Genomic DNA, 27,413 nt, shown 5'->3' on the forward strand with positions numbered 1-27,413 from the left:
CATGATATTGCCACCCTTATTTCAGAGCTAGGCAGCCGGAGAATGGTGGCTGTTTGCCGGGCACCCAGCTCTGAAGGCTGTGCCCCGCCACCAGCAGCACAGGAGTAAAGGTGACAATACTATACCATGCCACTTTTCTGCGTTGCTGCCTTCAGAGCTGGGTGGCCAGACAGTGGCGGCTGCTGAGTGAGGGCCCAGCTCTGCAGGCAGCAGCACAGAAGTAAAGGTGGTAACACCATACTATACCATCCTTCCTTCTGCACTGCTGCTGGTGATGGCTCTGCCTTGAGAGCTGGGCTCCTGGCCAGCAACCACTGCTCTCCAGCTGCTCAGCTCTGAAGGCAGTGCTGCCACGAGCAGCAGCACAGAAGTAAGGATAGCAGTACCACAACCCCCAACACCACACACATCCTTTTTTGGTCAGGACCCCTACAATCACAACACCATGAAATTTCAGATTTTAAATAGCTGAAATCCTGAAATTTATGATTTTTTAAAATCCTATTACTGTGAAATTGACCAAAATGGACCGTGAATTTGGTAGGGCCCTATATATAACTATACCTGTATAGCTGGAAAGCTTTCCTGTGCAAACAAGGCCTTAATTTTCATGCGTATTTGACAGTATTGATGACTTGATTATTCTCTGCCTAGAATAGGAGGCAGCTTCTAGACCAGTCATATGTGTGCCTGTTAGCAGGAGAGACCAACACATGGATTACTTTGTGGGAAAATTTTTCTTATGTTTTGAGACTACCCTCCACAATTCTGGCTTTAGTTTCTTGGGAAATAATATAACAACAATACCTAACAATTATGTAGCACTTTTCATGATTGAAACCGTTTACCAAACAAACCCTTCATTACCCCGTGAAGCAAGTATTATCTGGTACTGTATTTACAGATGGGGAAACCGTACAAAAAGTCTTTGTGATTTATCCAAGACCACAGATTTTAGGGGAGGACCTTTTTTGGAGCAGAGTTTAGAAATTTAGAAATTAGACTTCCTGTCATGTGCTTAAGCTATATACCCATCCAGATGCTATTTTCCTCTCTCTCACCTGCTCCTAGTTATTTTTCTTCATATTGTACTCTTTTACAAAAAAACATTTTAAATATAAAATCTTAATTCTGTGGATATTCAGTGGACCTATGCATACTATTCTAAAATAAATTGTATAAACTCTTGGAGTATACTACAAATAATTTTCAAGCCCTAATAATCATTCATGGGAGTCTTCTCGGGATTGTTGCACTAATTCTTATTTTTGAAAACGTGTGTGTAGGTAAGTCTTCTGCTAATATCATGCATTTGAAATATTCATGTCTTTGAATTGCTGTTGCCTGACACATCCTGGTGGCCTCTAAAATGTTGTAACTTGATTTCCTTTTAGAAATCCGAGGAGAGATGGAATTTCTAATTGTTTATCTTTTGGGATAAGACAAATGAAACAAGTGAATTATTAAGGACTATTATCATTCATGTCTTCCAATCCTGACTCTTTGAACAGGAGCTATGTGCTAAAAGCTACTCATTAGTAGGTAAGCTGATAGTTGAAAGTATTTATTATTGATGGTATAGTGAGAGTTTCCCTTTCTGAAAAATGATGGTAGGCTAATAGAAATGAATATTGGGATCAGTAGCAGATGTTAAAAGGGCTCAATGTGTTACCCAAGGATGGATTTTTTTAATGGATTGTAAAATGTCCTGGGAAACAGTGCATTAAAAGTCCTTGTGGTACCTTAGAGACTAACAAATTTATTTGGGCATAAGCTTTCTTGGGCTAGAACCTACGATCTAGATCTGATGAAGTGGGTTCTAGCCCACGAAAGCTTATGCCCAAATAAATGTGTCAGTCTCTAAAGTGCCACAAGGACTCCTCGTTGTTTTTGCTGATACAGACTAATGCTGCTACCACTCTGAAACCTGTCTCCATTGAGAATGGATTTTAGATTAACCAAGGAGTTTGCGAAACAATGGGGGAGAAAAAAGTTTGTAGTGTAGAATCATAGAACATCAGGGTTGGAAGGGACCTCAGGAGGTCATCTAGTCCAACCCCGTGCTCAAAGCAGGACCAATCCCCAACTAAATCATCCCAGCCAGGGCTTTGTCAAGCCTGACCTTAAAAATATCTAAGGAAGGAGATTCCACCACCTCCCTAGACAACGCATTCCAGTGTTTCATCACCCTCCTAGTGAAAAAGTTTTTCCTAATATCCAACCTAAACCTCCCCCACTGCAACTTGAGACCATTACTCCTTGTTCTGTCATCAGCTACCACTGAGAACAGTCTAGAGCCATCCTCTTTGGAACCCCCTTTCAGGTAGTTGAAAGCAGCTATCAAATCCCCCCTCATTCTTCTCTTCCGCAGACTAAACAGTCCCAGTTCCCTCAGCCTCTCCTCGTAAGTCATGTGTTCCAGTCCCCTAATCATTTTTGTTGCCCTCCACTGGCCGTTTTCCAATTTTTCCACATCCTTCTTGTAGTGTGGAGCCCAAAACTGGACACAGTACTCCAGATGAGGCCTCACCAATGTCGAATAGAGGGGAACGATCACGTCCCTCGATCTGCTGGCAGTGCCCCTACTTATACATTCCAAAATGCCATTGGCCGCCTTGGCAACAAGGGCACACTGTTGACTCATATCCAGCTTCTCGTCCACTGTAACCCCTAGGTCCTTTTCTGCAGAACTGCTGCCGAGCCATTCGGTCCCTAGTCTGTAGCGGTGCATGGGATTCTTCTGTCCTAAGTGCAGGACTCTGCATTTGTCCTTGTTGAACCTCATCAGATTTATTTTGTCCCATCCTCTACTTTGTCTAAGGCCTTCTGTATCCTATCCCTACCCTCCAGTGTATCTACCTCTCCTCCCAGTTTAGTGTCATCTGCAAACTTGCTGAGGGTGCAATCCACACCATCTTCCAGATCATTTATGAAGATATTGAACAAAACCGGCCCAAGGACCGACTCTTGGGGCACTCCACTTGATACCGGCTGCCAACTAGACATGGAGCCATTGATCACTACCCGTTGAGCCCGACAATCTAGCCAACTTTCTATCCACTTTATAGTATGAGTCATCTTGCACCACTGTATGCTCATAGCTGCTTCTTTCAGTATTTAATTATTTGCTGAAATCCTGTGGGTTGGTTAAGAGAATAAAGGCAATTTCTAGCAGATGGTCAGCCACTTTATGCATTGCAATTTCAAGTGCAATTGGAATAAAAAAAACAGTTCAATAATCAAAACCTAGCTGTAATATAAAAGATATCTATAGTTTTGAGCCACTGGTTCTAAAAGAGCAGTTTAGAAACTGCTCTAAATTACAGGTGCTTATTTGTTGTTGTTTGGTATTTATTTCTGGTATTGTTCAATGTGTTAGACACTTTCCAAACAGAAAAGAATGCCTGATTCCTGCCCTTGGATCTCACAATTTGAAACATAGACACAGGGAGAACGGGGTACAGTATATATACAGTTGTTTATGGATGTTAAGAGCATCTCAAAAAACTAAGAAATTTCAGTTCACCACATACTTTTCCCATTTTTCAAAGTGACATGAGCTGAATTGGGAAAATACACTCCTATTCCAGAAAAAGAGTGTCCTCATGGGGAGTTATACTGGTATAATTATACTGGAATATTTCTGCAAGTAAATTTTTCCCCTTGTAGACCAGCCCTTGCAATCTAAGACCCCAGTTTAGCATAGCACTCAAGAATGTGCTTTAACTTTAAGCATGTTTTTAAGTGCTTTGCTGAATAAGAATAGACTTAAGCACATGTTTAAATAATGTGTTGATGCATGGTCTAAATAGATAAAGACATAGTGTAGCAAAAGGAGTAAGTATTATCCCCATTTTACTAAATGCTTTTGCTGTAATAAACATGATTTTCTTAGATCTTATTGTGGGGGAGTGGGGATGGGAGGTTTATAAACAACTCTGATCCACATTTGTTCATCTAAAAGGTGAGTTGTCTTTATTCCTATCTCCTGATTTTTATTGACTGCCAATGCACTCCTGTTCACTAATTTACTTAGTTACTGTCTCCTAGAAGAACTCAGTCCATCCAACTTTGTCAGTTCCCCTCAGCACAGTTTTCTTTACTTTAATACTGAATAATCTGTTTCACAACCAGTTAACCCCTCTTCAGTTCTGATGGGGTTTCAGCCATTGTGCAGAGCAATACGTATCTCACTGTCTTAAAGGGGAGTTTTATGTAGCCAGTTTAGTTATATTGCCCTGTAAATCCCCTGCTGTAGATTGTCTGTTGGCTATTTTGACATTCTTCATGGGTGGTTAGTCATAGAATCATAGAATATCAGGGTTGGAAGGGACCTCAGGAGGTCATCTAGTCCAACCCCCTGCTCAAAAGCAGGACCCATACCCAATTAAATCATCCCAGCCAGGGCTTTGTCAAGCCTGACCTTAAAAACTTCTAAGGAAGGAGATTCTACCACCTCCCTAGACAACGCATTCCAGTGTTTCACCACCCTCCTAGTGAAATGGTTTTTCCTAATATCCAACCTAAACCTCCCCCACTGCAACTTGAGACCATTACTCCTTGTCCTGTCCTCTTCCACCACTGAGAATAGTCTAGAACCATCCTCTCTGGAACTACCTCTCAGGTAGTTGAAAGCAGCTATCAAATCCCCCCTCATTCTTCTCTTCTGCAGACTAAACAATCCCAGTTTCCTCAGCCTCTCCTCATAACTCACGTGTTCCAGACCCCTAATCATTTTTGTTGCCCTTCGCTGGACTCTCTCCAATTTATCCACATCCTTCTTGTAGTGTGGGGCCCAAAACTGGACACAGTACTCCAGATGCGACCTCACCAATGTCGAATAGAGGGGGACGATCACGTCCCTCGATCTGCTCGCTATGCCCCTACTTATACATCCCAAAATGCCATTGGCCTTCTTGGCAACAAGGGCACACTGCTGGCTCATATCCAGCTTCTCGTCCACTGTCACCCCTAGGTCCTTTTCCGCAGAACTGCTGCCTAGCCATTCGGTCCCTAGTCTGTAGCAGTGCATTGGGTTCTTCCGTCCTAAGTGCAGGACCCTGCACTTATCCTTATTGAACCTCATCAGATTTCTTTTGGCCCAATCCTCCAATTTGTCTAGGTCCCTCTGTATCCTATCCCTGTCCTCCAGCGTATCTACCACTCCTCCCAGTTTAGTATCATCCGCAAATTTGCTGAGAGTGCAATCCACACCATCCTCCAGATCATTTATGAAGATATTGAACAAAACCGGCCCCAGGACCGACTCTTGGGGCACTCCACTTGACACCGGCTGCCAACTAGACATGGAGCCATTGATCACTACCCGTTGAGCCCGACAATCTAGCCAACTTTCTACCCACCTTATAGTGCATTCATCCAGCCCATACTTCCTTAACTTGCTGACAAAAATACTGTGGGAGACCGTGTCAAAAGCTTTGCTAAAGTCAAGATACAATACATCCACTGCTTTCCCTTCATCCACAGAACCAGTAATCTCATCATAGAAGGTGATTAGATTAGTCAGGCATGACCTTCCCTTGGTGAATCCATGCTGACTGTTCCTGATCACTTTCCTCTCATGTAAGTGCTTCAGGATTGATTCTTTGAGGAGCTGCTCCATGATTTTTCCGGGGACTGAAGTGCACCAGCTTGTCTCCTTTCATCATTTTATTGTTTTCTTTACTCAGCTGTTTTTCATGCTGTCCTGAAGGGTAAAGTAGATCCCACTTCACTTCCTAAATGGCCGACTTTATAGACATGTGGAAGTCAATCCTTAATGTGGAGGGATCAACTGTCAGTTACTCAGAACTTTTGAGTTTTTTAAGAGGACCTGAAAGAAGCTGGCTAGGCATTATTTTTTACTGCCTCACTCTTTCTTTCCTTACGCCACTTCTCCCCTTCAAGATTTTATACTCCTGCATGTTAAACTCATGGTATTCCCTTTTGGAATGTTCTTGCTGAGCAGTCAATCAGCCAACAAACTGCTCACCACTCTCCACGTACAAAAAGCCTTCATTCATTTCAGGTTTGTATTTTTTAGATGAACAACCAGTAAAATATGCAAAATGGTACCCTACTAAGTTCCAAGGCTACAGACCCTCCCTTACTGGGAAACCATGCATGAGGTTACAGCTGAAATTTAAATAAATAAATAAATAAAAAGGTCAGTTTATCAGCTTTCCAGAAAATAAGCCTTGTTGTACTGTTTTAGAGTATATGCAGCTTCTTTCTAATTATAGAGCTTTTTCCTAATCTCCACCAAATGTCATTTTTGGTATTCAGTTTCCATTTATCTTGGGTTGAAACTGCCAGACATTCAGTTTAATTTCAATTCAAGCATATTACTCCCTTTCCCTGTCCTATTTGAGAGGCCTGCAAACAAAATAGATGATAGTAGATAGGAGGCAGTGAGCAGTTTGGTGCAATTATTTCTGGCTATCCATCAGCCATATTTAGCATCAGGAGGTTAGAAGCTCTGCTCCTTTATGTATGTTGGTTTACTTCAGGTAATGTAGCTGCAATAAATCAGTCTTTCCCTTGGGATAGAGCATGCAGTGCAGATAGAATTTTGCTGACAAACACTTAATAAGCCTCTACTGAACGTGTGCAACTGGTGATTTTTCAGAGGTCTATAACCCAGCCAAATTTAGGTGGATTTTCTCAGGGACTGCACAAGACACCTCTCTAATTCTAAGATGATAGTCCCTGCTCCAAAGTATGGAAGAAGTGGGGCTTCTCAACTAAATGGTTATAAGAATTTAATATTGACAAAACAACATAGCCTTTTTAACCTGCTCTGAATTTTTACTGAAACGTCCCAATAAATTTAGCCTGAGATATAGACCCTGCACAGAAAATTTCAGCCTGAAAAGTTGGTTTGGCAAAGTTATAAACAATTGAAAATAGGGTCTTATACTGGAAGAGTTAGGCAACCTTACCTATAAATTTCACTGCCGGCTCCACTTATAATAAATAAAGTTCTCTTCCTTTTTTAAATCTAACCCATGGAATTTGAATCTGACCATCTCCTTGGCCTAAAGAAATTCTTTTCTAAAGTTCCAAGGTTAAGCCTCTACGGTGAAAAGGATACCTTATAATTGACCATGTCATTGTGCCTATCACTGGAAACTTTCTTTTATTTTTTTGGTAAAGTAGTGTATAAAGATTGATACATCTGAGGTTTAAAAAAGGCAGTTTCTCTAAAATGGGAATTTAATCACTTTTAGGAGCAAATGAGCAATTTCAGTTTCTGGGCTATCATATCTTTTATACTCAAGCATAGCACTGCTTAAACTCTGAAGAGAGATAAAGAGGAATAATTGTGGATTTCGAAAGTTTTGCTTCTCTGTGCACAAGCAGAATATGTCATGAATTTAGTTGTAGGCCATTTTTCCTTATTTGGGGATGTTTACTCCAAAGGATGTTGTAGCAACGGTCACCTGACCTGATATATATTGGAATTCATTAGGTACTTCTGTAGAACAGCTGCAACACTCTGCTTCCCACTGTGCCACTAGTATACATGTAAATATTAGTAGGCTGAGAATAGCATCTCTGTACATGGTAGCTAGCCTCATGCTGTTTCAGTGCAGCTAGTCACTGACCTGAAGGCCTTGCAGGTCAGAAGGGGAAGGCACTCTAATTCTTTTCAAAGACTTACCATTCTACCAGATTAGGGTACATTGAGACAGATCTCTGAATTGCTGACACCTTCAGAAATGAACAACAGAAATCTCGTTTCTAAACTATTTCATTATTGTAAATCAGAAGAAAAGAAATTGATATTTTACTAATAAATTGGTTAGTCTCTAAGGTGCCACAAGTACTTCTTTTCTTTTTGCGAATACAGACTAACACGGCTGTTACTTCAGTATAATTAATCGTTCTTCCTCCCCAACCTTCTCATTGTCCTGTATAACTGAAATTTGTTTCCTTGCCAAATATTTTCCCCCATCTCCATTGAAAATGCTACGTGGGTTTATTGTAGGGTACCTCATTAGTGCTCTACTGCTAGCATTGTCTTTTTGGGAGTTGGGTGAAGAATTTTAAAAGCTATTAAGTATTTATTTTGAAGGGGAAACAAAACATACAACATACAAAATTGACCTGTTGCTGACTGTTCCCTCTCATGACTTTGTATTTACACCTGTATATCTGTACTGATCTCTTCTCTTAACCAGTTTGTCCCCATTAACAGCAACAGTGCTTCCTACTCTTCAAGTTCCCTGTTAACATACAAGCCAGCTATAGTCCCATGAATGCACAAGTTAGTACTTTGGAAAGAAATGGTACATGTCTAGCTTCCAGGTTTCCACACTGAGATCCAGAAGTCTTGTCAGATATTCTATAGGGAGAGACTATTCTCTATTTCTCTCTCCTTTCCCAATGTGCTGATAATCTTTGCTCCCTATTTCATATCAGCTTAGTTCACCCTTATTTCACATCTTTAGCCAGATAAGTGTGATTAATTTGATCCTCAGTGTAAAGTTGCCTTACCTTATGTTTCCTCCTTCTGCTTTTCCTGATCAATATTTTCTACCATAATAAAACTAAATGCTGTCTTTGACCCCTTCTCTCTGTCAGTTTTTGTTGGTGGTCCATTCCCATCTTGCTTCCCCCTGCCATTGTCGTCATCATTGTTACTATCATTGTCAATAACTTTATTTGCTTTTTGTATCTTCCATAACTGTTTTAAAATCTGCCACTGCCTACCTCCTTCAAAAACAAAACAACAAAAAAACCTCATTTTGCTGTGACTCACTGCTGCTCTATCTATGACCTTCCCTTTCAGAGCAAAATGTACTCCTGGGGGAATTCTGCACCAAAAAATTAAACATTCTGCACACAATATTTTCAATTTTGCAAAATTCTGCATATTTTATTAAAATAACACAATATAATCATATTTCAATTATTTTTGGTTATTTATTTCAAAATACCTGTGAGCAAGTATGTCAGCAACAATACTGACAACAAAAAAGATTCAGGAAATGTTTTTTGACAAATAGATTCCTTACTAGGCATATTAATACAGAATTCTGAGTAATAATTTTTTTAAACTACAATACAGAACCGTATTTCCTGCACCCCTCAGAAGCAGAGCAAAGGCTTGGGGGGTCAGGGGTAACGGAGGAGCTGAGGGTGAGGGAAATAATTGTTGGGAAGGAGCCTGGATGTGAACATATAGGGTTGTTGGGTATGGGTGGGAAAAGTATGGAAGAGGGATGGGGAGGGATTGTTAGGGAGCTTCTCCAGTGCAGACCCTGGCTGACCCCTAGTCTCTCCCGTTCAGTCTGGCACATCTGACCCTGTCCCCGTGAGTCCTTGCACCCCTATCCACATGTGGCCCTGCACCCCCTTCCCCATCCCTATGTGGCCCTGCACCTCCCTCCCCCCTGTGGCCCTGCGCCTCCACTCCCATTTATCCTCTGCCCCAGTCTGACCTCCCACACGAGCCCTTATGAGCCCCTTTCTGACTCCCCAGCAGCCCTACGCTATCTGTCTCCCCCTAGCTCCTGTCTCCTGTCAGGCGCTGTGAAGAACGCAGGCTCTTTTTCTTCCCGAGCTGGCCAGGAGCTGCTGCTCTATTCTATCGCAACAATACCCTCTGGTGGGCAAAAGGTGGAACGGCAGCAGCTTTCTGGTAGAAACTTTTTTCTGCTCAAAAATATGCATGGTCCATCAATTATGTGCGCAAACAACATCCAAATCTGGTGTCAGTGGAACCACCCTCACGGACCCAATGGTGGGGCCTAGTCGGGAGGCAAGGAAGCATATACATAAGCATGGGACTAAGTGTTCCTCAAAAGCAAAGAAAGTGGATGCCCCTTCCATGAGTTTGAGCCCTGGAGATGGAGTTCACACTAAGTCTCATAGGCACAAGAAGAAATCCTGCAAACAATTGAATCCGGTGGCTCCAAGCTCCAGTCCATTGGTAGAGTCATCAGTGGCACCTCAAGAGACACGGGATCCTCCCATTCCAGGAAAATCCACAACACTGGCATCAATACCAGGCAAAGAGAAGGTGTCACTGACACAGGAAACGTACTCAAGTTACAACACGTTTGCCTTACCATACCTGGAGTCCCCTGTTCGTCAGGCCACTCCACCTCTAGAGAGATTATTTCTCCGCCACGGGATCTATCCCTGGTACAGGACCCCTCACCAGCCGCTCCATTAGTCTACAGTACACGCTTCCTCCAGCTCTGACTGTACCACCATTTGAACCAGAGTCCTCCTGCAACAAATCAGAAGCAGGAGAGGAACTGGCCCTGTGCTTTCACCACTCTGTGCTGTCAGAGGGACCACCACATCCATGGCAGCATCCACCACTTCTACCTTGGAGTCATTGGTACCCCAGGCTGTGGTGGTGACAACAACCTCCATTGGATCTGACCTACTGGTCATATGAGGAGATGCGGGTCCCCCTTGGAACCAGCTTGGTCCGCAAGACAACCTTCACCTGCCTTTCCTCTAAAAAAAATTCCTGCTAGCAGGTGCTCGGATCCACTGGTAGAGGAAGAACCCCTTAGTCCAGTCCCAACGGTGCTGCCAGAACCTGCAAGATTTCCCTCTTCATCTCTGGACAAAGTGGTGACTGCAGCATCCCCTTGTCCTCTGGATGACTTTAACCAATTTCAAGAACTATTGTGGAGAGTCACAGGAGAATTCCAAATTCGCTTGGAACAGATCCAGGATACCTAGCATAAGCTGCTGAACTTACTTCCTGATACCCAAGAAGAAAGGTGGATGAAGACCAATCCTCTCTCTGACATCTTGATCACTTCATTCACAAGCTCCAGTTTCATATGGTCACATGAGCAGCAATTGTCCCATCTTTAGAAAAATATGTGGTTTACGGCTCTCAATATGAAGGGCACTTATTTTCACATCAATGTCCATCCATCCCACAGACGTTTCCTGAGGTTCACAGTGGGCACCCACCATTTCCAGAACAGGGTGCTCCCCTACAACATGGCTACCTGTCACAGAGTATTCACCAAAGGTTGTCCTCCCCCCCACCCCCATCGTAGTGGCCTATGTCAGTCAGACATTATGGGGTCTTTGTGTTTCCATATCACGACAACAAGCATCTACAACACGACAACAGTCCAAGCAAGAAGCCCAAGCATCAACCTCCATGTTGCTCAACCTCCTTTATCTCTTGGAGTCAGTGTCAACATCAAGAAATCAATCCTAGACCCCACACAGTCTTCATAGGGATTACGATTAGTTTGGTCACAGCACAGGCCTACTTGCCTAAACACAGGTTCCAGGCAATGAGCAGTGTCATAAGCCACATCATGAGCAATCCTCATGTACCAGCCAGGACTTGCCTGTCCCTCCTGGGCCACATGGCTTCGTGTACATACGTGACCCCTTTCACATACCTCTACCTTCGCTGCCTTCAGACATGGTTCCAATCTGTTTACTCATCTGACAGTCACTCCATCGATTTCATGCTGACAGTCCCTGCCAAAGTACTGTCATCCCTCCAGTGGTGGACACACCCACATCACATATGCATGCGGGTTCCCTTCCTTCCCTAATCCCCGGACAAGATGGTCATCACTAATGCATCTCTGGTGGGGTGGGGGAACCACGTGGACAAGCAAATGACACAGGGCATGTGGTCTGCCCGAGAATCCAGGATGCACATAAATGTCCTGGAACTCTGAGCTTTAAAGTAAGCATGCCACTCATTTCTTCAGTTTATTAGTTCCCATTATATTCTCATCATATCAGACATCATCACCACTGTTTTCTAAATTAACGAATTGGGGAATGAGATCAGCCACTGTATGCATAGAAGCAGTCAGTCTCTGGAATTGGTGCATCAGTCACCATGTCCTCTGTCCGCCGCCTGTCTTCCTGGGTCACAGAATGTACTCGCGGACCTGCTCAGAGGACAATTTGCAATCAAATACGAGTGGAAAATTCACGGTTCAAGTAGCAGTGTTCCCTCTAGTTTTTCTCACCCAGGTGCGGAATGAATTTTGTTATGTGCACCAATATGGTGGTGGTGCACATAACAAAATTCACGGGGTGGGACCAAGGGGTTTGGAGTGTGGGAGTTGCATCAAACTTTGCTACCAACTATTAGGCCTACCTCCTCCTTCCCCCACCGTCCCCCAGTGTTGAAGGGTTCATTCCACAAAGCTCAAGCCTCAACCACAGCGCCACTTATGGGCATATGTAGGGTGGCCATGTCAAGTTTTGTGCACACCTTTGGTGCGCATTATGCCTTAGTACAGGACTCAGCGGCGGACATCTCCTTCCACGTGGCAGTTCTCTGTATGACCATTCCATCCTCCCACCCTCCTCCAACTTAGGTACTGCTTGTTAATCACCTTCAGTAGAATACCATAGGGAGCATCACTAGAAGAAGAGGAGGGACGTAGTTACCTGTAACCGGAGGTTCTTTAAGATGTGTGGTCCTTAAGTGTATTCCGCTTCCCACCCTCTTTCCCCTCTGCTACGGATCTGTCTGATTCGCCGTGGAGGAAGGAATTGGAGACTTGGGTGGTCCGCCCCACCCGTTATCACCTTGGATGGAAGCATGAGGTGAGCCAAGGCATATGTGTGGACCAACGAACACTGGTTTGAAATTCTCCAATTCCGGGCACATGACATGCATGCATAACACCTCAGTGGAATACAGATAGGGACCATACATCTCCAGTTACAGGTAAGTAACCACCTCTTTTTGACCTAAATGTAATCTTCTACACTGTGGACCTTCAATTCTGGGCAATCTCTGTGTCTGCATAAGTGTCACCAATTCCGTCCTGTTATGGTTCTACTCCAATCTATCCAACCTCTCCTGTTTTGTGGCAATTCCTATTCTGCGCCAGTATCCCTCCTCTGTGTTTCACATCTCAGACCTCAGCTCTTTTCTATGTAACTTTAAACTTAACTACCCCTTAAATAACTGATACTCAGTGATTCCACTTTTCTGTCTGTGAACCAAGTATGTTTGTGGCATCATCTCATTTTCTTTCAGCTTAAGGTCTCAAAGATAAGTATTTTCCTTGGTCAAGAGGGGTGTCCTACAACATAGCTCAACCTTCTCAGTTTCCCTCCTCGATTTACACTTCCGATTTGACATTGCTGCTCAGAACTTTTGTGTTTAAATTTGTCTCTGAACTTCATTACTCCCATATCTCGTATATCTGCAATTGTATCATTGCACTGGACATCTCCATTTCATTTCAGAATCCATTTCAAAATTGCCTTCTTTATCTTTAAAGCCCTCCCTGGACTTGCTATAGCCTACTATATCTTATGTTCCTTGCTAATCTTCTCCGTATGAATCTAGCACTGGCTTATTTTTTGGGTCATCATACAATCTTCCTTACTATGAGAGAGCTTCCTTTCTATCTTATGTTAAATCAGCTGCAAACATAATCTTTTTTCTCTTGCCCATATCTCTTAATTTCTTTTTCTTTTTTTGTGAGTTTAGTTCTGAAAGGCATGTTTGTATACAATCCAAAAAACCCATTGCTAAATAAAGTATCTCAGTATTTTATTTTCAAAAATGTCACATGCTATTTAGAAACTGGAAGTAAGACAGCAAATAAAAACTGCATTGTTAGGGTCTAATGACAAGTTAGAGCAAGAATGAGACTTATTGTACATTGCCTGGTATTCTTCTCTGTTCCCTTACTTATTGCACAGTACAAATTGTGTTCAGCTTACAGCTGTTTTATACAGCTCTATCCACGTGGCTGTCAGAAACACTTAGAGCTCCACCTATTTGTAGCGGTAGATTGTTCGGAAAAAAAAATTTTCTCACTTATTTGGAAGGCTGGAATACACTAAATTAATCAGAATCTCCTTTGTAGTCCCTTCATCTGCATGGACGAATTTTTTGGTTACAGGAAATGACAGTTGCTTCGGGCAAAGCTATACTACACTGTGGTAGCTGAGTGATGGGAAAACAGGATAGTCTGAGACATGAGGAGGAGAATTTCAGACCCCTTTCCCATTTTAGAGAGGAAGAGCCTGATTCTTGAAGCACCTCCTGAATCTTGCGTGTCATTGAAATGCATGGTACAGAAATGTCAGCAAAGTTCTATTTCTTTCACTGGTATAAGGACTTCTGCTCTGTCATTTTAAACATACTTTATTAGAAATATTAAGTGCTTGGTGCAATTCTTTATTACAGACTTTTTAACCAGGCTTTTATGCAGAGTTCAAGGCTAAACCTACAACCTATTTTGGGAAGGCTTGTTAATATAAGGAATAAACCAATACTGGAAAAATCAACCCAGTGTGCTAGTTAATCATAGAATTATTTTCTAAATAATCGGTTAGCAACTGGAGACTTTAAAATGTACATTAAATTTAAGGAATTTTTTTCTGCTTTAATGAAAAGGCTAATTTCCTTAATACTTTTACTCTCCATTCCCCTCATGAAAGTCCAAAATATAGAGAAGACAGAAAATTGAGAACCAGAACTGAGTGGATCTCTGTCATGATGGTTTGATGCTATCAATTGGCTGAAAAGCCTCCATTCATATACAGTCATAGGTATAGACTAAATTTTGTGCAGTAATGTCTGTCCCAGTGTAAGAAAAACACAGTTCTGCCACCATTCGTCGTCCCCCCCCCCGCCCATCCCCCAGCTAGATGATGTGATTTAAGTTATTTTTAAAGCTTGAAAAGATCTCACTGATATTTTTTTAAACTTAATCCTCCTATCAGGAAAACTCTACATACTTTTTTCACCTGTTTGGGTGGATAAACCAATGGTCTGGGGTCACAAACATTAATAGTTCAGGTTTCAGAGTAGCAGCCATGTTAGTCTGTATTCGCAAAAAGAGAAGGAGTACTTGTGGCACCTTAGAGACTAACAAATGTATTTGAGCATAAGCTTTCGTGAGCTACAGCTCACTTCATCGGAATGCTCAAATAAATTTGTTAGTCTCTAAGGTGCCACAAGTACTCCTTTTCTTTTTATTAATAGTTTATGAATTTAACTAGATTATTGATCAGTAGAGTAGGATTCAAGTGAAAAATCCTTATTCCAATAAAGGGTCACTTTCATGTTAAAAATCATAATTATGAAAATAAATTTAATTATCCGTTACAAATAAAATCTTAAAACTTTTTAAGGTGCAGTGGTTCTTTAATACCTCTCCAGGAATAGGGGTGAAAGATGAGGAGGAAGAACTGGGTGGGGGAGCAAATGGATTATAGATTGTTGTAATAAGCCAATTATCTGTAACCCACTTAACTTCCCTTCCAGCTTTTTTCTCCATCTTACTCCCTTATGCCTGGAGAGGTATTAATGGACTCTTCACTTGAATGGTCCCTTGATATATGTGTTAACTACTTATGCTAAACAATCTGTTCCACCTTGTATTTAGCCATGACATTCTGAGTACATTTCCCAGACCTGAAGAAGAGCTCTGTGTAAGCTTGAAAGCTTGTCTGTCTCACCAATAGAAGTGGGTCCAATAAAAGATATTATCTCACCCACCTTGTGTCTCTAATATTCTGGGACCAATGCAATTAATACACTGCATAAAACTTTTTAATACATTTTAAAAGTAGAATTTCTTTTATTGTTTATTATTTACTTAATATTTCTCTCCACCTGAACAATGAAAATAGTCAATTGCATTCTAGTTTCATGATCTTATGCCCTCATATAGTGCTGCAATGTTGGAGTTGCAAGCACTGCAGGTGAATGTTTACCTGCTGGAAAAATTTGTGTCCAGTGTTTTAAAATATATGGAAATATTGCTATTGGTCTTAAGCTTTTACAGAAAAAAAATTGTAATAAACAGCAAAGTTGACCTGATAAGCATCCCTTTTAAGATTCTGACCTCACGGCAGCTCCAGCTGTTTGTCAAAATGAGATTAATGCATAGGTAGGTAGTTTTGCTTGCTATCAAAAGTAGTTTTCGTTCCTGTTGAAATAAGATTTCGTCATCTCAACATTGCTGTGGAGAGAGTCCTGTGTGACACAACTGGAATTTTCCAACTCTGTCCAATGATCCAGTTAACCACATGTCTGTAATCCACTGAAACCTCCTTGCTGGTATTTACTGGTTTTGATGTAATGTTTTGTGTTTAAAGTTGAGTCAGTTTTCTGTACTAAATAATTCAATGTGACCAATGCTGAAAAGTATAATTTTAGCTTAAGTGAATCAGCAAACTGAGCATCTGACATGAAGATGGGAAATGGGAATGTTGGATTTGAAAAAGGAAGCCATAGTTATTTTTCTTATTAATATACCTCAGTCATACTGATGACTTTGCATTTGTATTAAAATATTATATGCCATTTTCTAGTGTAATGAGGAGAAGGAGATTTCAGAGTTTCTTCTATAGTGCGCCTTAAGGACTTCATCCTACCACAGCTGTAGTTTTTCCATTCATTAGACTTGGTGTTTCAGGGGAGGTAGTGTGGAATGAATAAACATTGCTGCTTATTCTAGCAATAGATAACAGATAAGGGAAAATTGTTACCTGTGCTGACTGTTACAGTAGTGGCATTATTTATTAAAAAGTTAAGTAAAACCATTGGAAAGATTTTTTCCTAATATATTTTATTCATCTTCAAGTTTCCTTTTCTTCATTTCATCCCATTACTTCTATTTTAAATCCCTCATGTGGTATTCTAAATAATTCCTCTTTCTCCATGTTTTGCACACACTTCAGATATTCATAGTCTGTTGCGTCTTCCCTTAGTTATAAATTAGCCGAGCTATACATATTTAGCTCTTCTACATTTCCTATTAACTCAGTTCTTCCTGCTCCCTACTTATTTTTGTTGCTGTTTTCTGAACGCACTCCAGTATTTGGTAATGAAGTGTCCAGAACTGAACCCAGCATTCCAGATAACATCTCAACAAAGCCATATAATATGATACGTATAAACAAGGAGCCCAAACTTGCATTGGCTTTTTTGGTGCTAAGTGTCCTGACAACTCATGTCTAATTTGCTGTTCAATATCACCCTTAAGTCTGTTTCTGTATTACTACTTTCAAGGTTTCTCCTACCATTTGTATACTTGCATTATTTTTCCCCGTATACTTGCATTTTTTAGAGCTGAATCCCAATTTTATTTTCTACTACATTCTTGTCTCTCTAGAATTTGTTGTATTTTTTGTCCTCACACCACTTCCAACTTTTATATCTATGGTCATTTTTATTAACGTCCTTTAGTATGGAATATGATCAGGCCTAACAACAGTGGCTGAAGTACTCAGCTACCTTCCATTTCCCAAATCCAGTACTTTGCTGTCATTACCCTTATTGTTCATGGTTCTTCACCTTTATTAGATTGTGAGATTTTGACATGGCATTATATTAAATGTTTGAATACAAGCCTACTAGATTGCCTTGACCATGTTACTTTCATCCACTTTGTGTATTCCTGTTCTAAAAAGAAAAGCAATTGTAAAATTGAGAAGGATTCTCGGTCGAACATTGTACTAGTCTTCTGGATGGAAAATGCTCGTGTGCTGTTCCATGCCCTTCCTGCCAACTCACCTACTGAAGAAATGTTGATATACTATCTATCTTAGAAATGAAGCCTGGAAGAAAAGTCAAAAGAGAAAATGGCAGCCTTGTATTTAATGGACATTTAAGGTATTTTAAAATCTTTGTCTAAATTTGAGCAGCACAGGCAATCTTAAATCTGGCATTTCCTGTTGAGGTTATGGGAGAGGGATCATAATATAGGGTTTTTTTTGAATGTCATAAACAAAGAAATGAATGTAAACACAGTTCAACATAATTCTTCTAGGCTTAGCCATCCATAGGATTTGTAACTCAGATCAGATCCTGTCTGCCTTAGATCCAAGATTCTTCTTGGTAGAGGGGTCACTTCCATATCCACTATGAAGTTTTAATGAGCCACACTTGGAGCAGTGTGTTGGCAAGACTCCTATTTCTTTCAGCAGGATGGACTTAGTTAAAAGAGCTGGTTCAACACTGCCAGCTTCTTACACTGTGCTGCTATTAACACCTTATAGTAAGAAAGCTGGAAGATTTTAAATCTCATTCACTTCTCACCCCATATGTATGTATATTTGTTCCTTTTTATTTATTATTTTTAACTTAACATTTGCACTTCACTCAATTTGGACACCGGAACTTTTCTGGTCTCTTTTTATAATCAGTTTCATTTTTTTAGTTCTCCAAAACACAATGGATTGACTAATGTGAAGTTTCTGACACTGCAGTGGGAGTGAGTGTTTAAATCCCAAAGATCCATGTTTATATTGATGCTAAAATATTCATGAAGGATTTTCTATTAATAGTTTTGCGTAACCTGAATGTTGAGCCTGAACTCCGTGACATAGTTTCTTTAAGGGTCAACTAAAGAGTCCACCAGCTCTCTGGGATATGATGTGATAGATATCCTGAATGGTGGTAGCGCACGTACTTGTCTGTGATCAGACATGAGAGAAACAGACATGGATTCTAAATTCAAAACCAGAAACAATAAAGTGATAAATTGTATACAGTGTAATTGAATGACATTTCCTGTTAGTGCATATGTTGCATAGTAGAACAGTCACTATGATTACCTTGAAAGTAATGTACAGCAAAATGTGATAATTTGCTTCATATGGTGCCTAGTAGCTTACCAACAGCACGTTTTTGTAATCTATAAATTTTTATATATAAAATAGCATTCTTGACTATTGGTTGACTTGGATTTGAGTAAATTCTTTCAGGTATACTCTAGTAATGTTGGTGAGCTGCCCACATGTTTCTGAATGTGGTGTTGTTTTGTTCAGCAAATTTATGGCAATATTGGTCCTCCTCACAAAAAGTTCATTCTGCAATATTTGTGTGTGAGCAGATTTCACCAGGAGGATGCTGGGGCATGCATTGATGTCTGCCAATTTCCCTGAATACAGCAGTTCAAAGGGATTTTATGATAACCTTTGTCATACAGTCATGACTGGTTTCAGAGGAACAGCCGTGTTAGTCTGTATTCGCAAAAAGAAAAGGAGTACTTGTGGCACCTTAGAGACTAACCAATTTATTTGAGCATGAGCTTTCGTGAGCTACAGCTGTAGCTCACGAAAGCTCATGCTCAAATAAATTGGTTAGTCTCTAAGGTGCCACAAGTACTCCTTTTCTTTTTACAGTCATGACTGTTTGTTCATGTCAGTAGGGGTTTTTGAAACTGAGAGTCATTGTACAATATAGCAAGAGTCAACCACAGACTTGTTTGAGATGCAGCAATAATGTTCTGTCTTGAATAAAAGTGCAGTTTTATTGTAGAGTTGAAACAAGGATATCAGTCCTTAACAATTCAAGGACAAGAAACACACATTCATAGCAATGTGGAATTTGCTTTTACTACACCAAACATTCAGCATGCTATCTAAACATGTACAGTTAGTTTTCTGAAACAAACACAATACACTGAATCAACTTCAGATTAATTTCTGGATAGATTGTACTACATAGAATTGTAGTTTCTGATGGCTCTCTTGTGTTCCAAGGCTTGACTCTCCCCTTGTTTGTAAACACATGTTCAGAAGCTATCTTTCAAAGATGTATTGATGTGCTCAGTGTACTAGAGAATTAGTTCAAGTCCTTGAAGAGATGTGCTCAGGATTTTTTTAAAAACTGATGTTATGCCCTGTTTTGCTTTTGTATGACATATAAAGAAGGTCTGAAAAGGTGGTTTATTTTGCTTTGGGTTTTTGTTTTCGTTTTGTTTTTTACTGCCTTTTTTTTTAATCATAGAAATATCAGAAAAGTGTCAAGCGTGGTGTCTCCTGGTTTTGCTGGAGGACCTCAGTGAAGTGTCAAGGGTATTTATTGTGAGCTCAGTTCTTTATTGAAAGTTGTATTGCATCTATTAAAAAAAAAGTCATCTTTTATCCAAAATATTAGGCAATGAAATAATAGGTATTAACAAAAACAGAGTTTAAACAGTCTTACTAAAAATCCCTTGCCATCTCAATTGCTCAACTTTTAATCTCCCCTGTGATATTTTATTATTCTCTAGGGCTTCTCCAGTAGAGTTTTCCAGAGCAGACCTGAATTTTTAATGTAAAAACACAACTAAATTTGCTTTGGGTTTTGTTTAACCCTTTCAGACCTGTACGGAAGGGTGTGTAAAATTTAAAAAGGCATAAGGCCACTGGTTTTCCCCTTACGCACACCCCCTTCGTAGGTCACCTTTAAGATCAGCCTTGCAAAATTCTGTTTGCCCATGATGAGTAGGTTTGGTTTGGGGTGAGGGGTTAATGGGGAAATAAAATACCTTTAGTTTATTCATTAAAGTTAACATACTCAGGGCAGGTCTACACTTAAAACCCTGCATTGGTGCCGCTGCACTGCCTAAATTAAGATGATCCTACACCAACAGGAGAGCTTCACCTGTCGGCTTACTTAATCCACCTGCATGAGAGGTGGTAGCTACATTGATGGGAGAAGCTCTCCTTCCGACATAGTGCTGTCTACACCAGGGGTTAGGTCGGAATAACTACGTAACTCAGGGATGTGTATTTTTCACATCCATGAGCGATGTAGTTATGCCAGTATAAGTCTGTAGTACAGACCTGGCCTCAGACTCTAGAGATATAGGGAAGAAATTCTAGAGCCAAGGACTCTTAACCTAAGAACACCTTGCCAGTGGCTCTCAGACATTCCATTTGTAGTCTTTCAAGAGCATCCTAGCTCACCTCAGATGTTGTGCTAGCCTAACCTAACGAGGTGATCTCTCAGGTAGCTAGAGCTTGAATATTTCACCTGTCTCATGTCTTCATTTTCTTCTGAAATTCTATGACATACCCTTGGAAAAGGGCAAAGTGAGATTCTCTTCTCCCTCAGCCTCCAAAAAGTCAGTTCATATTCTTGACCACAGGTCTACAACTGTCCCTTCAAAAATGGATTGGAAGAGGAAATCTTCAACCAGATTGCCAAGTAGACACTGTGATCATATAAGTAACGCCCTACTTAATTCACAATATTGTGAAAATTGCAGATCCTGCAATATTAGGCTTCCACTTCAATTTTGACAGCGGCAGCCCGTGCTCTCAGCCATGGCTTTCACGGGCAGTGGGAGCCCCCTCTGTCAGCCCCGGGTTCCCGCTCTCAGCCCCATGCAACTGATAGCGGAAAGTCACAAAAAAGTAATAATGGACCTTATTACCACAAATAAGGTCCATTATTACTTTTCTGTGATTTTTCATGGCTTGTCCACAACTTAGCTGCAGTAGTGACTTCTAGTGGTTAGGGCTCAAGAGGCCTGGATTCATCTCCAGCTCTGATGCTGGTGTACTTGGGTGATCTTGTGCAAGTCATTTCCCACCCTGTCCCTCAGTTTCCCCATCGATTAAATGGGGATAATGATACTGCCCTCCTTTTGTAAAGGGCTTTGTGATCTAAAGATGAAAAGTGCTATCTAAGAGGTAGCTATTATTATTATTTTATTATTAACATCCAGGGGAGAAGTTGCCACCTTGTGACAAAATGCACAAAAATGTGATTTACAAGTCTCATTTCACATGCAGTGAAGATGTGGAGCTAAAAAAAAGGGAGATGCAGAAGCAGTAGAAGTAAGAGTCAAATTAGAATTGCCAGGTAAATGTGTGGCTTTCTTTACTGGTGAATGGGTTCAGATTTTGAGACCTTTTGGTATGTGTGAGATGTACTTCCTTAAAAGGTCTAAGAAGACACAATTGTATATGCACTTCCTATTCAGGAATTACAGGTGGATCATGACAGTATTTCAAAATGATTAAATAGAGCATCTGAGATACTTAAAGTAATATTAAAAAATAAAGAAAAATGAAAAAGGTGGAATTTAACTTTGTATTTGAGAAGTTATAAATATTGTATCTCACTTGAGAGCACATCCTGGAACTTTTATTACATGTAATATATAACTTTTGGATACATATTATTTTAAGGTTCTCTCTCTTCCTTTTTCATACTTCCATTTTTCACCTTTGTGTACAGAGATGCTGCAGTGATACCCCTGTGCACTTCCATTGTCTCTACATCTCCATGATAGGGGTGATCTTGAAACCGTTCTGCGTTAACAACTTTCAGTGCTTCAATGAACGGTAATTTTGTATTTCAGAAAAAAATATAGGATTGATAGTAATTTTCATGTGTTCTAAAACCTTTACAAGGTAAAACATCCTGGAATCTTTCCTTTATTTAAAACTAGTTCTGCAACAAATATTTTCCCTTACTCTCTAAGACACCATCTGATGTGGTTTCTTTATCTCCAGAATCAATATTTTTGAGCCTGTAAAAGGCCTTATGTCTTAAGGACTTTAAAACAAAAGTTTTTAAACAGATGATAAACTGCAGCTGCCACATTAAAAAACGTAAGAAACTAAAAGGGGAGGATCTCCCAGATGGTTCTAATAAAACAAGGAAAACAGCAAAGGAGTTGTGGGGGATAGAATTGAAATTCAAGTCACAGTCCAGTGCAAGGTTTGGTTTCATACAAGGAAGGGAAAAGTTACACATGAGCCTTTTTATGTTCGTCAAATCATTCCTTTCAAATTTTCCTATTGTCATATTGCTGCTGTTTTTTCATGTCCATCACCTTACCTGAAGGGTTATACCATTCAGCCAGAGCTTCAATTCCAAGGCCAGTGACAGCCACCCAGAAGATTTACAAAAGTCTAAAACGCTACTTAAAAATCCAGCTTTTCAGCAAGTCTTAGCATAAAAGCTTTGCTTTATCATCATGGCAAAGAACAGTACAAAGAGATCTAGGGGACTTCTAACACTGTAGGCGCTCCTATTCTTTCCTCCTGTCTCCCCCCTCCAAAAAGAGTGCACTTGTTTGTTCATTTTACTAAGCAGTTTTTCTTGGTCCAGTTGAAACAAAACTTGAAACTAGTTTTCCAGTAACCAAAACTCCTAGCATAGACGTATTTTCATAATCAATATTGAAATATGGAAATGACTATACAGCGTAGTTTACCAATAAGGATTGTATCTCATGTCTCTGTTTCAGGGGTTCTCAAATTTCATTGCACCATGACCCCATTCTTACAGCAAAAATTACTGCGTGACCCCAGGAATGGGGCCTGAGCCCCACCGCCCCAGGCAGGTGGGCCAAAGCCCAAGCCCTATCCCCCAGGGTTGAAGCCCTTGGGCTTCGACTCCAGGTGGTGGGGCTCGAGCTTTGGCTTCGGCCCCAGGGGTGGGCTCAGGCTTTGGCTTCAGACACAGGGCTTGGGCTTCGGCCCTGGGCCCCAGCAAGTCTAATGCCAGCCCTAATGACTCCATTACCATGGGGTTGCGACCCATTTTGGGGTCCCAACCCACAGTTTGAGAACTGCTGCTCTATTATATTCAGCAGGCCTTTCCTGTAATTTACATAGGGATGTCTCATTAATTGAGTGTTTAATTATTACACATCTTCTCGTCAAAATTCAGGGCTAACATAAGTATTGATTTCAGTGGCTCATACCAAGACACTTTGGTTATTTTGTTGAAGCATTTTTAATGTGAGATAAGTGGCTGCAGACCAGCCTGACGTCCAGATGAGTTACTGCAGTGGTTCTCAACCTATTTACAAGTGTGGGCTAATGTTGGTTTTGTAGTAGGAAACTTGGAGACAAGTGAATATTCTTTTTTATGTGCATTTTCACTTTTCTCCTCAAACTACCTGTTTGGTTAAATATTCTCTTAAATTAAAAATTGCAACTGTCATGGAACCCCAAATGACCTTAAAGCTGAAGTAGGTATAAATGTCAAAGTTTTGTGGTTGTTGTGGCCAGTAATTGCATTTTGCATAAATGGGTGTCCACTTGTCTGATGCCACCTTTATCATGGCAACATGCCTTGTTCAATGGAAATAAATTATTTGCAAAAAACACTCAGAAAGCTCTTAAGGTTTCTTCCAAACTGAACAACCAGTTTTCTCAGTCGATCACTTTCATCAGGGAGGAAAGAAAGTTGTTCTGAAAGTACCTACAAATTCTTGATCTAAATGGCAGACCTTCTAGACATTTTCTTCTTCTAGAGTCAAAGAATTTTCCAGATTTGTAGTACAGAAGTCAGCACAACTTCCTTCAACAGCTCAGGCAACAATAGTTAATATAATTTTGCTATGTTAGGAACCCTTAAGCCTAAGGAGGACATTAGACATTTTCTTTCCTCCTGGACCAGTTCTACCTCAGACAGTATCACTCTAAATTTCTTACAAAAAGGGGGATGCCTTATAGGATTTCAAATATTTTTTTCCCTGTTCTCTTTCCTTTATCCTCCAGCAGTGAATTTACATAAAAAAATTATGCATCTTGAAATAGGAGCTAAAATTCCAGTTCTACCCTCTGAGCAACACCTATTTGTTTCCCCCTTTCTTCCTCCTTTGAGTCCAGACTCCCTGTGCTGGATTGTTACAACACTGCACTCTGACCTCCAGAAGAAGACTTCTGAAAGTGAAACTATATAACTAGAAGAACAGGATGGCTAGAAAAATTGCCTGTTAGATTTTAATTCATTTCAGAGGGTTTTCGGTTTTGTGATGTCATAAGAATGTAAAGAAGAGCTGGTTTTGGACCTGAAATGGGATGTAGGATGGGAAAGTTATTTAAGAATAAAATCCAGAACCAAGTCAGTAAATTATTTTTAGTAAACCTGTAAGTAGATAGAAGGCACCAAAGAAGGTATGGTTTCCAAACAACTACAGGGCGGGATCCACGATTTATTTTTCGGCAAGAGGGGAAGTTGAGTCAGTACCTCTGAAAATGACAAACACGTTTTCTTGTAATTTTGCCAATAATTAGAAAGTAGCATTTTTAAAAACCTTCATTTTAACAGCAGAAAACTGGCCAGTCATTCAACTATTTATTATGCTTCATACTATTGTTCCACTGCTTACCTTGTCTACCCCCCCCCATTTGTTTGTTTTTATCCACCTGTAATATCTTGTCACTTGGATAGATTACCCGTTTGGGGTAGGCACTGTCTTTCTTTCTTTATAGTGTGTGTACATGTACAGTGTCTAGTGCAATAGCAAGAGACAAGCTTTTGAGCTTACAAAGACCTCTTCCAATAGGCACCTCTAAAACACTACTGTAATATAAATAATCAATATTAACCCCCCCATCTAATATTAGAGAGGGAGTTGGTAGCAACCTCTTTATTTAGCTTGTCTAACACCTTCCATTATAAAAGATTCTTGTAGCCTTTTTTTGAGAAACTCTAATACCTCCACTGTTTATAGCCGTCCTGTGAAATTTGGCAGGGGAAAAGATTTTGGGCTAGGAGAGTGCCTTTTCTTTATCTAATGAAATTCAATTCAGATTTTGCTGAGATACAAGCTGTTGAAAATTGCTATTTCCTGTCTCTTTCTTGTATGGCTCAAGAAAAATCCGGTACTATGTCAAAATAACTGAACATGAATATCTAAGATTGGGTCCGTGCCATTGCAGTAGCTGCAGCAGATACTGCCCGGGGAGCACTTGGGAGCTGCTAGAGAATCTGTATAAGGTTGAGGGGAGAGCACCAGACAGGCTTTCTCAAACAAGCCATGGCTTCACTTATGTGTATGCCTTATAACTTAATTTAAAAAAAAAAACTATCACGTGCTACTTTTTCCAGAGTACCTTTGCCTCATTCACTGAATAGGGTAGACACACATTGGGGCAGAACTACAGTTGCGCAGGCAACTTTAAATCGGAAATTTCCTAATGTTTAGGTGTTTGACTTTGCAACTAAATAACATTTTTTTAACATAGCTTTTTATGTAGTAATAGCAAAATTTGATACATTAAATAATGCAAATGTTGACATAGCCTTAATAACACAGAATATCAGATTATATTATCTCTAAGTGAAGTGTAGTTTAGCGTAGCGTAGTTCCTCTGAAATGTACTTTAGAGCAACATCCTGTGCACAATTCCATTGTATTGTATGAATTATTCACAGTTCAGTAAAAGCTCAATTATAATCACCCATCGACATTAATAGGAAAAGGATGATATCCATTTTCTAATGGACTGTGTTTTAGTTTTTTTCCTCTCTCCACTGCCAGCAGTCATGTCTCACGTCGTTGATTTAGGAATACATTATCCTACTTAGTAATCCTGTAATGAGGTGCCCTTTTATTCAGTATGTATGGGCAGTGCAGCTAACATGCCACGGTTGGCAGTAATTAGAGAGTAGGGAATGTTTTGCAGAAATGGCTTATAATGAATTTGTTTAGCATTCCCTGCTATCACTTCGTTTTATGGGAACAGTCTGGATGTCACATCACAGTTCTTTTACATTCGACTTCTACTGACTGCAGCCTCTGCTTCATTTTTCGCATGACAGAGAGGGAATACATGTTGGTTTTTTAACTTGTTCTTGATGTATTCCATCTGTATAGCAGTATACTAACTCTAGTACCAACCATAGGAAGAGAGAGGATTTAATCTGTCTAATCAGTGACATTAAGATGTGAATTAATCTATGGTATTTGAATACATTTGGTTTTTATTGTAATAAGTAAACACAAAATGCCCAGTGCTGTAGTACTTTTTTCTGTTTTGAATAATGCATTGTGTATTATAGTCATGATTACAACAGTTCCCTAATGTCATCTCCTTAGCACTAATGGAAACAGTCACGATTTTTCGTATGTGATATTGTGCTTGATTTGGAGAACTAAAGATCCTCTATGGCATCTTGGGACTGCTTGGGCCAAAGAGTTAACCTGTAATGCCAGGTGAACTGGCTACCTGCAGATTCTTTTTGAGAAACGTGAATTCCTGGATGGTGGAGAGCTGGCATAGTGCTCCATGCCACTCGCTTCTGACCCTCAGTGTATGGAGGGCATTCCTGGGAGATAGGGGACATGGCTAGGGAGTCTCATTACCTTAGTAATCTCCAGCTGCCAGAATGGATGGGCAGTTGGATGTAACTTAAAGCAGTCCTATATTTTACATTTAAGTTCTACCAGGGACCAGAATGGTCCCTTGCCAACCCAAGGATTGTGAGAATGTAAAGGTGACACCTGTTATCTTTACCCCCTCACTTCACCACCATCAGTCCTGAGCTTAATGCAGCTAAGCCAGGCACAGGTTTTGTTCCCCCTTCCCCCAGTCCATCTTCCTCAAAATGAAAAGGAGTACTTGTGGCACCTTAGAGACTAACCAATTTATTTGAGCATGAGCTTTCGTGAGCTACAGCTGTAGCTCACGAAAGCTCATGCTCAAATAAATTGGTTAGTCTCTAAGGTGCCACAAGTACTCCTTTTCTTTTTGCGAATACAGACTAACACGGCTGTTACTCTGAAACCTTCCTCAAAATGAAGCATGTGTAGCCATGCTGTTAAACCAACAAACTTTACTCCTCTTTAGTAATGACCCCCCTCCTCATTTCCTTTTCCCCATGCTCTCCATTAACATATACACTTCACTTCACCTCTCACCTCCTTTTTCCCATTTGCAAGGGGTCAGAGATG

General features: G+C 40.4%; 1 protein-coding gene across 13 annotated transcripts in view; it reads left to right on the forward strand.

Moving 5' to 3' along the window:
* The window catches only part of PEAK1 (pseudopodium enriched atypical kinase 1), a 222,717-nt gene that overhangs the window by 64,155 nt on the left and 131,149 nt on the right, over positions 1 to 27,413 (forward strand). For 4 of the 13 annotated variants that reach the window (XM_048866122.2, XM_048866123.2, XM_075132976.1 and 1 more), the window contains one exon: positions 1,395 to 1,542. The exons of 8 other annotated variants lie outside the window; for them this stretch is intronic. The gene's annotated coding sequence lies outside the window, so the exon portion shown is untranslated. Of the gene's footprint in view, positions 1 to 1,394; positions 1,543 to 22,037; positions 22,060 to 27,413 lie in introns of those variants that run through there. One more of the 13 variants, XM_048866125.2, reaches the window with a different exon arrangement.

This window comes from Caretta caretta, chromosome 10 (assembly GCF_965140235.1).
Source record: "Caretta caretta isolate rCarCar2 chromosome 10, rCarCar1.hap1, whole genome shotgun sequence".
In the NCBI taxonomy this organism is placed as follows: domain Eukaryota; kingdom Metazoa; phylum Chordata; order Testudines; family Cheloniidae; genus Caretta; species Caretta caretta.